Source organism: Dasypus novemcinctus, chromosome 30 (genome assembly GCF_030445035.2).
Source record: "Dasypus novemcinctus isolate mDasNov1 chromosome 30, mDasNov1.1.hap2, whole genome shotgun sequence".
Taxonomy (NCBI): Eukaryota; Metazoa; Chordata; class Mammalia; order Cingulata; family Dasypodidae; genus Dasypus; species Dasypus novemcinctus.
Window position 1 is genome coordinate 33,411,331 of NC_080702.1, and position 10,532 is coordinate 33,421,862.

Genomic DNA, 10,532 nt, shown 5'->3' on the forward strand with positions numbered 1-10,532 from the left:
GATAGAAACAGCAAAAAGCATTCTTTTCTATGGAATGTAAGTTTTATTTAAACTTTTATGTTCTCATATTTAAGTTCATAACTGATTCTACTGCAGGTTCTATTTCCATCAACATATGAAAGAATTCCAATTTTTGCCCAGACAGAAGTTTTGAGCCCAGCAATCCTATAACCTCTGCAGTCCCAGAAGAAAAGATTTCTTCATGGCTTAATTCTCAAAGAATTTCCTTATGGCCAACTTTATGTCTTTATTTCTCAAACTGTAGATGAAGGGGTTCAACATGGGTGTGACCACAGTGTACAAAACCGAGGCTGGTGCACTTGACCTTGCATTATGCAAAATAGTAGAAGTAAGGTATACACCTAGACTTGTACAATAGAATAAAGAGACTGCTGAGAGGTGAGATGCACAAGTGGAAAATGCTTTAGATTTTCCCTGAGTTGATGAGATTGCACATATGGTGGAAACAATCTTAGAGTAAGAGAAAAGGATGCCAGCAAGGGGATCCCCACCCAGCAGGACAATTGCAAAATACATCACTATGTCATTGAAGAAGGTTTCAGAACAAGAAACGTGGATGATCTGAATAATTTCACAGAAAAAGTTGGGAAGTTCAAAGGGTGAACAAAAGGACAGCCGCAAAACCATTAAACTTTGTAACACGGAATGTAAAATACTCATGATTCAGCACATCAAAACCAGGAGCGTACAAAACCAGGAGTTCATGATGACTGTGTAATGCAGGGGGTAACAAATGGCCACAAAGCGGTCATAGGCCATCACGACAAGGAGGAAGTCATCCATCCCAAAAAAGAGTATGAAAAAGTACATCTGTGTGAGGCAGCCTGCATAGGAAATGCTTTTGCTCTGTGTCTGAATGTTCGACAGCATTTTTGGGACAATGATGGAGATGAAAAATATGTCACAGAAGGAAAGATTAGAGAGGAAAAAGTACATGGGTGTATGGAGGTGGGAGTCAGTGATGGTGGCCAGGACAATGAGCAGGTTCCCAAAGACAGTGACCAGGTACATGGACAGGAATAACATGAAGATAAAAGTTTGCAATTCTGGTTCATCTGAGAATCCCAGAAGAAGAAATTCTGAAATTTGAGTATTATTTCCTTGTTCCATGTTAGGTCTGTGACTATCAGAGAATAGAAAAAGGCCATGACTAATTTTCACAGAATGAGGGTTTATCAACTTAGGAAATATGGAATAAATCATACAATGGAGACAAGAAATTCATTTCCAAATTTGCATTATGCATCTTGTCCCCCTAAGGCTGTTTCTAGTATTAACTCTGAATAGGAATTCCTGTCCCCTGAAACTTTTTCCTCAAAACTTATGTATTCTACCGAGCTTATGAGAAATATACTCCTTCATTTGAGGAATATAAATTGACTTTTGACTTTGTGCCAGACATTGTCCTGGCAATAGTTATATATCTATAATTGGAGGATGGAAAATATATAAGAAATAAAAAAAAAAACAAACAAACACTGATATGACATGCCAGAAAGGACTAGTGCTAAAGAAAAGGAAATAAAATAAAAAGAAGAGAGTGATTGAGAGGTTTTTAATGGCTGTGCAGGTAATAGAAGAAGAAAATGGGGCATTTGCACAAGCACATCAAATTGATAAGGCAGGATCTACAAGGATATCTGGAAAGTATGTTCCCCGTAGAGACAGAGCAAGCATAAAAGTTCTGAGGAAGGGTCTTGTTTCACATATTCAAGACCCACAAGTAGGCATGTGTGGAAGACAAAAAGCAAGAGGGAGAGTGCTGAGGGAAGTGTTGAAGTTTGAGGGGCCTTGTTGCTGTGAGAATTCAGGACATGGGGACTCTCTTGTGTATATATTGAACATCATGCATATTACTAATTAGGCTTAAAGAACTTCCTGTGAATTAATGAATCCTTTCCTTAAATCCATCTGTAAGTATATGTTATGGACTCTCTAGTAGGAAAAATCTTCTGGAGTATTTGACTCCAGGTCACCCTAATCTGAGGTTGACCATATCCACCAAACTCACATGTATACAGACAAACAACCATCACACACACAACAGTATAGAGTCATATATGCACACACAAACAACACCATAGATTCTTGTAGGCATGTTAACAATCTGCTCCAAAATTAAATTAAATTTGCCAAAGTGTTTAGAAAAAGTATCCTGAAATTTCAATTAGGCAACCTCTAATTATCATGTAAATTTTGTGATATATTCTGAGGTTAGTTTTCATACATGAGTCAAAACTATTTTGTAATATTAAATAGAAGAAAATAAGTAGAAATATTAGAAGTATCAGAGTATCACACATTCAGTAAGGGTGCACAGGAAACAGTTTCATCAGTCTCTTTGTGCATGTGTGTATACATGGGTGCCTGCCCAAATTGTTGACCATAGCATAAAATGTGGTTTTACTCTGAAAATGTCAACATTTTGGAAACCACTGGACAGATGGCAAGAATACATGAAAAATAGACTCCCTGCATTATAGGGAAAATCTCCTATGAATGGAGACCAAAGGAAGAGTGAGGTTGGAGAGGTAAGAGCCAGTCATCATGGGAGCTGAGACTCAAAGGCCACAGAAGGAGCACAAGTTCTTGCAGCACCTGCATTGCTGTAGTCTGTCCATCTACCTGCTATTCCTGTGCCTGTCCTATATTTATTTGATCCCATTGTTTTCCTTTAGTCCAGTAGTAGATGCAGCATGTCCCTCACTCACTTTGTGGCATTATCTCCTTATTACAGGGCTTTGGGTTTTGACCTCAGTTTGACAACTCCAATGGGCACACTCCATTCCTAGTTCTGCACCTTGACCAACACGTGAAGGACTTCCCAGATCACCCTCTACAAACCATGGCAATCTGTATTCTTCATCTGATTTATCTTCGTCAAAATGATGTATCCTTGAGGATGTTATATCATATGTACAATTATAATTGTACTCTGAGTTCTCCAGTAAAATCTATGAGCCCAATGATCAGGGACTAGATGTACACTGCTCTCTTCTGTGTTTTCAAGAAGGTGTGTGAATATTACAAATGTTTTCAAATTACCAGTTCAAAGGAAATGTGAATTTATGAAATAATTTATGGCAGGGAGAATAAAACAAGATTAAACATATTTCTGTCCAAAGAACTGTACTAGAAAAATTTGAAGGCAGTATTTTTATCTGAACTCTGAAAGTCACTCCACATAATATCCATGTGGATTAATAAGTAAATACCAAATATTTGGAAATAATATAATTTACCAATATATTTTTAATGCATGGAATAAACAGTAACTTAAAGTTATAATTTCATACCACCTGAAGAGAGGTGGATTCAAATATGCTTGTGACTAGGATTAAATTGAAAGGTAGCTAAATCCTAAAGAAACACTCCTAAATAATGGCAGAGTGTGCTGCAACTTTTGGAACAAAACCTAAACACAATAGGAAAAGGTAGAAGCAGGGAAAGAGAAATGTTAAATCAAGCTGGCAATGCCTTTAAAAAGCAATTTATCAAATCAAATGCCACAAAACTTTCTGAGACTGAAAATCAATGGGAGAAAAAAACTATGTAACAACGATAGATGGGACCATGCAAAATTTGCTTTCAAACATACTTCTCCACTTACATCTACACTGATATAAAAGAAATAAAAGGTAAAAATTCATGGAAAACTTGCAGTCCTTTTTTCGAAAGAATGTAATTTAGAAAACCAGAATATACCTGCTCAGACCTATGTCTATAAAAACAAAAACCTGAAAAATATTTAATAGAGAAAGAGAATGTCTAATAAACCAGAATATATTTAAACTCACCAATAAAGGAATAATTGTCAAGTAAAAGTTTTAGTATACCACTTTCCTCCAATTAAACAATTATCATTTTTCATATAAATACCCATTGTGAAAGTTTATGTATCTTGTACTGATGTGGCAGCATCTCATTCACCTGCATTGGACTGGCATTTTCCCATCACTACATAAGTGTGCTAAATAGATCTTGTCATGAAAATTCAATTGAAACTCCCTCACTGCACTTTTAAATGTATCTCCACTGCAAAACAAAATCCCAATATTCTCTTCTCACCTTAATTACAACGCCCATTTCCTTTTCATGAATCTACCTTATCCCTTAATTCCTTACTCTAATTGGGCTTCCGGTCCCATTATTTGTTAACAAGGAGACCTGCATTGCTTAATTCAATGGAACCTTCCTTTCCAAAAATATAATACATATAAAATGTATTAAATAATAAAGAAATCGAGGGAAAAATCAGAGCTATATATTGCTCTTGGACTGGACTGAATTGCAACTTAGGTGACCTCAGATAAACACCCTTAGTTTCTATTCCACCTGACCCCTTCTGAAAATATCTATGTGGCTTTCTGACTCACCCGGATGATGTTTCACAGAGGAAGGTCTCCAAGTGGAAACCCGAATTCCTTCTTGAGTGTTTGATGATGGAGAGTGAAGTTAAGTCCCCAGACAAGAGACAGGAAGCAGTTGGGCATTGCCACCCTCATCCAGAGCAGGATACCAAAGAAATCACCATGCCCCATCTAGCCCAAGTTTGCTCAAGCTGAGGCACAGACATAGAGGAGGTATTTACAGCTTCCTTATAGCTGCTCCTTAGGCACATTTGCTTCTTGTTACTCCAACTGCTGGTCCATCCTATCCCTTGGGACTCTAGTCTGGACATAAAGAAAAGTTTTCCTGCTGATTGTTCCCATGAGACCAGGATCTCAGACATATGAGTCACCATTCTTGAAGATTTGAGGATGTTGATTCCCATTGTGCTTCTAATTGAGATGGAGCTTAGATCCCATGAGGCAGGTAGATGGAATTAACTTCCTTGCAGTTGCAGACACACTGGGTTCCTTGGGATGGATGTTGTCCATCATCATCTCCTTGTTAGTTGTCCTTGGTGAGTCCAAAGTACTGGAGAGTAGGTTTTGCAATTCTGCTGAAATTCAGGGTTCAAGCAGCATAAGAACATATGAAATATTTAAGTCTCTGGAACATATATTTAACAAGTATACCACTAATTATAGATTCAGATAAAAGGGGAAGAAGAACATTTTGTAGAGAAACTATTAATAAGTCAAGCTCTGTTGCAGTGGGGAATATGAATTCCAAAGTAAGGCCTACTGACAGCATGCCAATTTCCTGAGCTGTCTGCTCTGCTTATAGTTTCTGGAGATCTATAGCGCCCTCCATATCCCACCTATCTGAGGCACTGTTTGCTCTGTCAGTCAATGAGATCCCAGTGAGACTCCAAGTCTCTTAGCCATAGAAACTTACATTTATTTACCATTGCCCCCTTTTGGTTAAGGTCTTTTTCCAGATGCATTGCTAGTTGGCACTTGGTCATAATCCTTCAGTTCAAGGGACGCTCGTCCCTGGGAGTCATGTATCACACAAGCGGGAAGGTATTGCACCTATATGATGAGATTGGCTTACAGACAGGCCACATTTGAGTAACAAGGAGGATTTCAGGAGGTAATCCTTAGGCAATATGTAATCCTAGGTGAGATTTAATTTCACAAGAAAAGGTTCAGAATTTAAATGTCATTATCAAAGGTCTGGAGTAATGGTCTGCCTTCACTAGGCACTGTCATTGCACTTAGGATATTCTTGTTGCCCTATTAGAGAACGTAGCAGAACACCCCTGGATGGTAACACAGTATTGTTTTGGTTACTGTATGGACAATGACCCATTAACATTTTAACATAATCATTTGCCTTAGAGGTATGCCACAAGTGAACCCTTTCCCATGCATCCCTCATCACTGACACCCTCCATAAGTGATCTAACCCTGTCACTGTTGTGATCCTTCTGTGATGGAAAACCTTTCCAAAAATGAAGCCAACAAAATAACCCAAATTTTAATAATAAAATGAAGTAATACTTTTAAAAATAGCCAATAAAATAAAAAAATAAACATTTGAAATAATTAAAAAGTTACACATTGTGTCTTTTTTTTTTTTTTAAAGATTTATTTATTTATTTAATTTCCCCCCCTCCCCTGGTTGTCTGTTCTTGGTGTCCATTTGCTGCGTCTTGTTTCTTTGTCCGCTTCTGTTGTCGTCAGCGGCTCGGGAAGTGTGGGTGGCGCCATTCCTGGGCAGGCTGCACTTTCTTTTCACGCTGGGCGGCATTCCTCACGGGCGCACTCCTTGTGCGTGGGGCTCCCCCACGCGGGGGACACCCTTGCATGGCAAGGCACTCCTTGCGCGCATCAGCACTGCACATGGGCCAGCTCCACACGGGTCAAGGAGGCCCGGGGTTTGAACCGCGGACCTCCCATATGGTAGACGGATGCCCTAATCACTGGGCCAAAGTCCGCTTCCCGACATTGTGTCTTTCAGACCTGTAAGTTCTGTTGTCCTGTATGTACAGTAACTTTTTTTCCATATATTCCACCTGTGTCTTGTTTTTGCTTCTGTTTTTCTCTTCAAAGAAGCTTTTATATATGGAATAGTTACATAGAGATTAGAGGGTTTCACATATTCACAATGCCCTCTCACTTTTCCCACTTCCTCATTAAGATTTTACATTTGAATGGTTCATTTATGACAATTGATGTACAAATATTAAAGCATTTATCCTAATCATGGTCAATTATGCTTTGCATTTTGTATTGAACAGTTTTTTGGATTTTGACAAAACTTGAAGTTACCTGTATCCATTATGGCAAGATCATGCTGACAAATCTAATGTCCTATAAATGCCCTAAATTCCATCCATTCCATTTTTATTTCTGCTCCCCTCAGTAACTATAGTGACAGTTATGTTTCAATTTTTTAAGAATATGGCTCATAATTACTTTCACTAATATTGAGATTAGACATGCTGGTCTTTTTACTTTTATTGAGTACTGCCTATGCTTTTGAGGGACTCTTGTCCCTTTACCTGAGAATATAGCAAGGATCCCCAGGATAGGAGTTTGATTTTTTTTTTTTTGGTTTATTTTATGGGTCTCCACCCACTGAAAAACATACTATAAGATGAACACATGTATTCCATAGAAACCTGTCTCAGTCGCACCTGGCCACATACCCCCCAATATCCAACATCCTACACAAGTAAACTTCCCTTGTCATATTTGTCAAAAGAACATTCCCAACACTGTAGTTTTAACCACAGACCTACAACTCCCCAGAGTTCACCTGCTCCTCCCTCCCTCCATTTCCATGAATGGTCCAGTCCAACACCCCACCCTAGTCCACCTCAGAGACCTGCATCACCCAACCCATTAGCAGCACTGCTCCCCTGTGCTTCCCCTCCATTGCACAAATACACCCTTCCATTTATCATAGATTTTGCCCAAAAGGGCATGATCTCACCAATTTGTCCTCCCTTTCTATCTCTTCTAAATCTATCTTCCAGACTCTTGCACAGCAAGTCTGCTCAATTTGCTTAATTTGTATCAATAAAGTCATGTAATATTTGTCCTTCAGTGCCTGACATGCTTCACTCAACATAAGGTTTTCAATGTTCTTTTATGTTATCCCATGTGTTAATACTGCATTCCTTCTTACAGCTGAGTAATGTTTGAATGTATGTATGAAAAGTAGTAGCAGAGAATTCAGGTGTACATGGTACTGAAGGCCAGGACATGAGAACTCTGAGAAGGAAGTTGATTTAATTGGACTGCTGGATTCAGCAGACTCCTGTTCTAATAAAAACCAATCCCTAAATAGAATTTTTGGGTCCCTTTTATACAGAGGAAATAAAAGTGGGGAGACAAATGGTACTTGTTGCAAAAATACTTTTTTTAGCTTCTGCAAGGGTTTTATCTGAGTTTTGGATAGGTTATTGACTCCAGGTAAACTTGAATTAATGCATACCCCCCACATTCCAAGTCAGCTTTTAGCATAAATCCCCACATTCCAGCTTACATCCTCCCTGAATATCCAAAGCCTATAGAGTTTATACTTCTCAATTGGCTTTCTAGGCATATTTGGATATAGATAAGTTTGGATCTGTTCACAGATTCCCCCACCCCCCTTTGATGCCTGCTTAAGTTTATTAAGTTTGGCATCACTATTGTCAGAGTCTCTCTGGACTTGCTGGTATGTATATAAAGTCATGAGATGGGCAGCTGTTTGGTTTTTTACTATACCATTTATGAGAGAGCACATTCTGTTTATGATGAAAGGGAAAAGGCAAGGAATTATGGTGCATCCTCCTATGAGGAAGGCAATTATTCCCAGTAGAAGCTTGAAATTGTTCACTATTGACTGCCAGCTTCCAAAGTAATTACTTAAGTTCAAACCATTCCAGGTTTGTATGGGAACATGAACAATTTTTGCCATTTGCTTGTAATTTCATCAATAACCTTTCCTGTGCTGTCTAAATCAAGGTAGTAGTTAGATAGTGAATTTTCCATAAACTTCCACTTCAGCTGCCAGGAGATAGCCTAGGGCAAGAGGGTTTTGATAGATAGCATTCCTGAAATTAGTTTGCTGTTTGGTTAGTAAGTTTAGTGCATGGGCAGTTTCATTAGTTATTATCTCTACCACAGCTTGTAGGCAGATAATTCAGTTTAGCATATAGTTAGAGGTTCATAACCCCACATGCCATCCTCTGCCCAAGTTGCTGGCCCATCGTACTGGATTATTCACTAAGGGGGCCATTCTTCACCTCCCCATGTAGCCACAGCCCTTTCTTCTCCTATGTTTTGATATACTGGCTGGCTTAGCTCTTGCCCCTCTGTTAAGGTAATGAGGAAGAAGGAGGGTTTTATTGTACCAAGCATACAAGTATCACACCAGTTTTGGGGAAGTACTTGGAATGCAACTTTCCCACAAATCCAGTACGGACCATCTGGAGCAATAAAAGGGCCCTTTGTGGTAGAGTTCCACACTGTGATTAATTTGGGTAAAATACGATTTATGAGAATGAGGTCAGATTTGTTCCATGTTCCCCAAGGTTCTTTTGCATTGGTGTTATAATTTTGGAATTTTCCTCCTGTACATGTTAGGTTTGCCACAGTTATAGAGGAGCTTAGGAAGGCCCTTGAAGCACAATATTTTCCTATAACAGAAGTTTGCAAAGGCCTCATACTATCTAGGGGGACAACCAGGAGGCGAGTTTCAATATATGGTTGGCTGTAATTGTATGCTCTAGTTTCCCAGGGACATTGGTCTCCCATATTATTACCTCCACATACATAGCACAAGGAGACATTTAAGGCTGCCCCTACTACTTCAGCTAGGTTTGTGAAGAGGTTTTTTTGCTGCTTGTGGAATGGAAAAGGGCTTTTCCATTTCTTCATAGAAGGAGTGGAACACAGAGTGGGCTTTACTTAAGAGTGGGTTCCTGATACCCAACCCAGATGTAGGCTTCTGGGTCTATTTCTCTTCCATCAATGTGGAGGCCCATTTGGATTCCCTGAGTCTGCTAGGATTCAGGGTTAAGGATAGTGAATTTTAAGGGGTTACATTGACCACATGTATAGTTAGCTGGGGCCATTCCTTTGGTGAGGACGGTTGTTTGTCTAGTTGTGTCTGTGTTCTAGGTGGCCCAGGTGACACAGGACCAGGAGGGGCAGTAGTATGCACCTATGTATTTCACCAGAAGCCACCCCCCCCCCTTGGGCTACAATTTCCATTTCTGGAGCACACATGTACTTGTTATAAGTATAAGTCTGCTCCCAGCTGAGCCCTCCACAATCAGTGTTCCATGGTATCCTGGAGTCTGTAACTTGACATGCATCACATAGGAGGGACACTCGTTGGTTCTGGCTAGTGACTGGGATAGAGGAAAGTAGCTCCCTATTTTGATCAAGCGCTCTTATTTCCCATTTATGGGGCTGTTGGGGGTTTAGAGTCATAGCAAGCTATTTGGCAAGATGTGTTACAGACACTATAGATTTCCAGAACCTGGCAGGTCGTTATCTGACCCTTGTATGTATATTGATTATGATATAATAATGTGGTATTGATATTGGGCCTCTGTTTGCACCTTTTGAATACATGAGTCACACTCTGTGATGTCGACCTGGGACCAGGGGAGGGCCAGGGCTAGGAGTAGGGAAAATAGCTGAAGGGGCATTGTAATTGGGATTAAATCCAATTCCTATTTCTCAGCTGGGAATAGGCCAATCAGTTTCTGAGGTGTGAATGGAGTTGAACTTGGTGTTCTATTTCTTTGCAAGATGAGTTTGGTTGAGCTGTGGCTATCTGGAATACAGGCCCAGGACTCTGGGGCAGCTCGCTTGAACTGGCTATCTTGTATCCATGGAGTGATTTCAGCTACTTTAACTGCAGTGGGGAGGGGGATAAAATGACAAGATAGGGTCCTCGCAATTGAGGGGTTAGTGGAGCTGACTTCCACTCCTTGACCTAGACTGCATCTCCCAGCTTATACAGGTGTATGGAGCTGCTTAAGCTAATGGAGGCCCTTTCTTGGACCCAGTGATGCAGGTTTTGGAGGGTTTTTCCCAAGCTGATCATTTGCTGAGCTATTTGTAAGTTTCCTCTTTCTCGAATATCCCTTTCTATATTTCTGATTAAGGAGTGGC

At 39.8% G+C, this 10,532-nt stretch overlaps 1 pseudogene; it reads right to left on the minus strand.

The window, feature by feature from the left end:
* Positions 1 to 207: 207 nt before the first annotated feature.
* Positions 208 to 1,131, minus strand: LOC131276762 (olfactory receptor 7A10-like; annotated as a pseudogene).
* Positions 1,132 to 10,532: the final 9,401 nt, after the last annotated feature.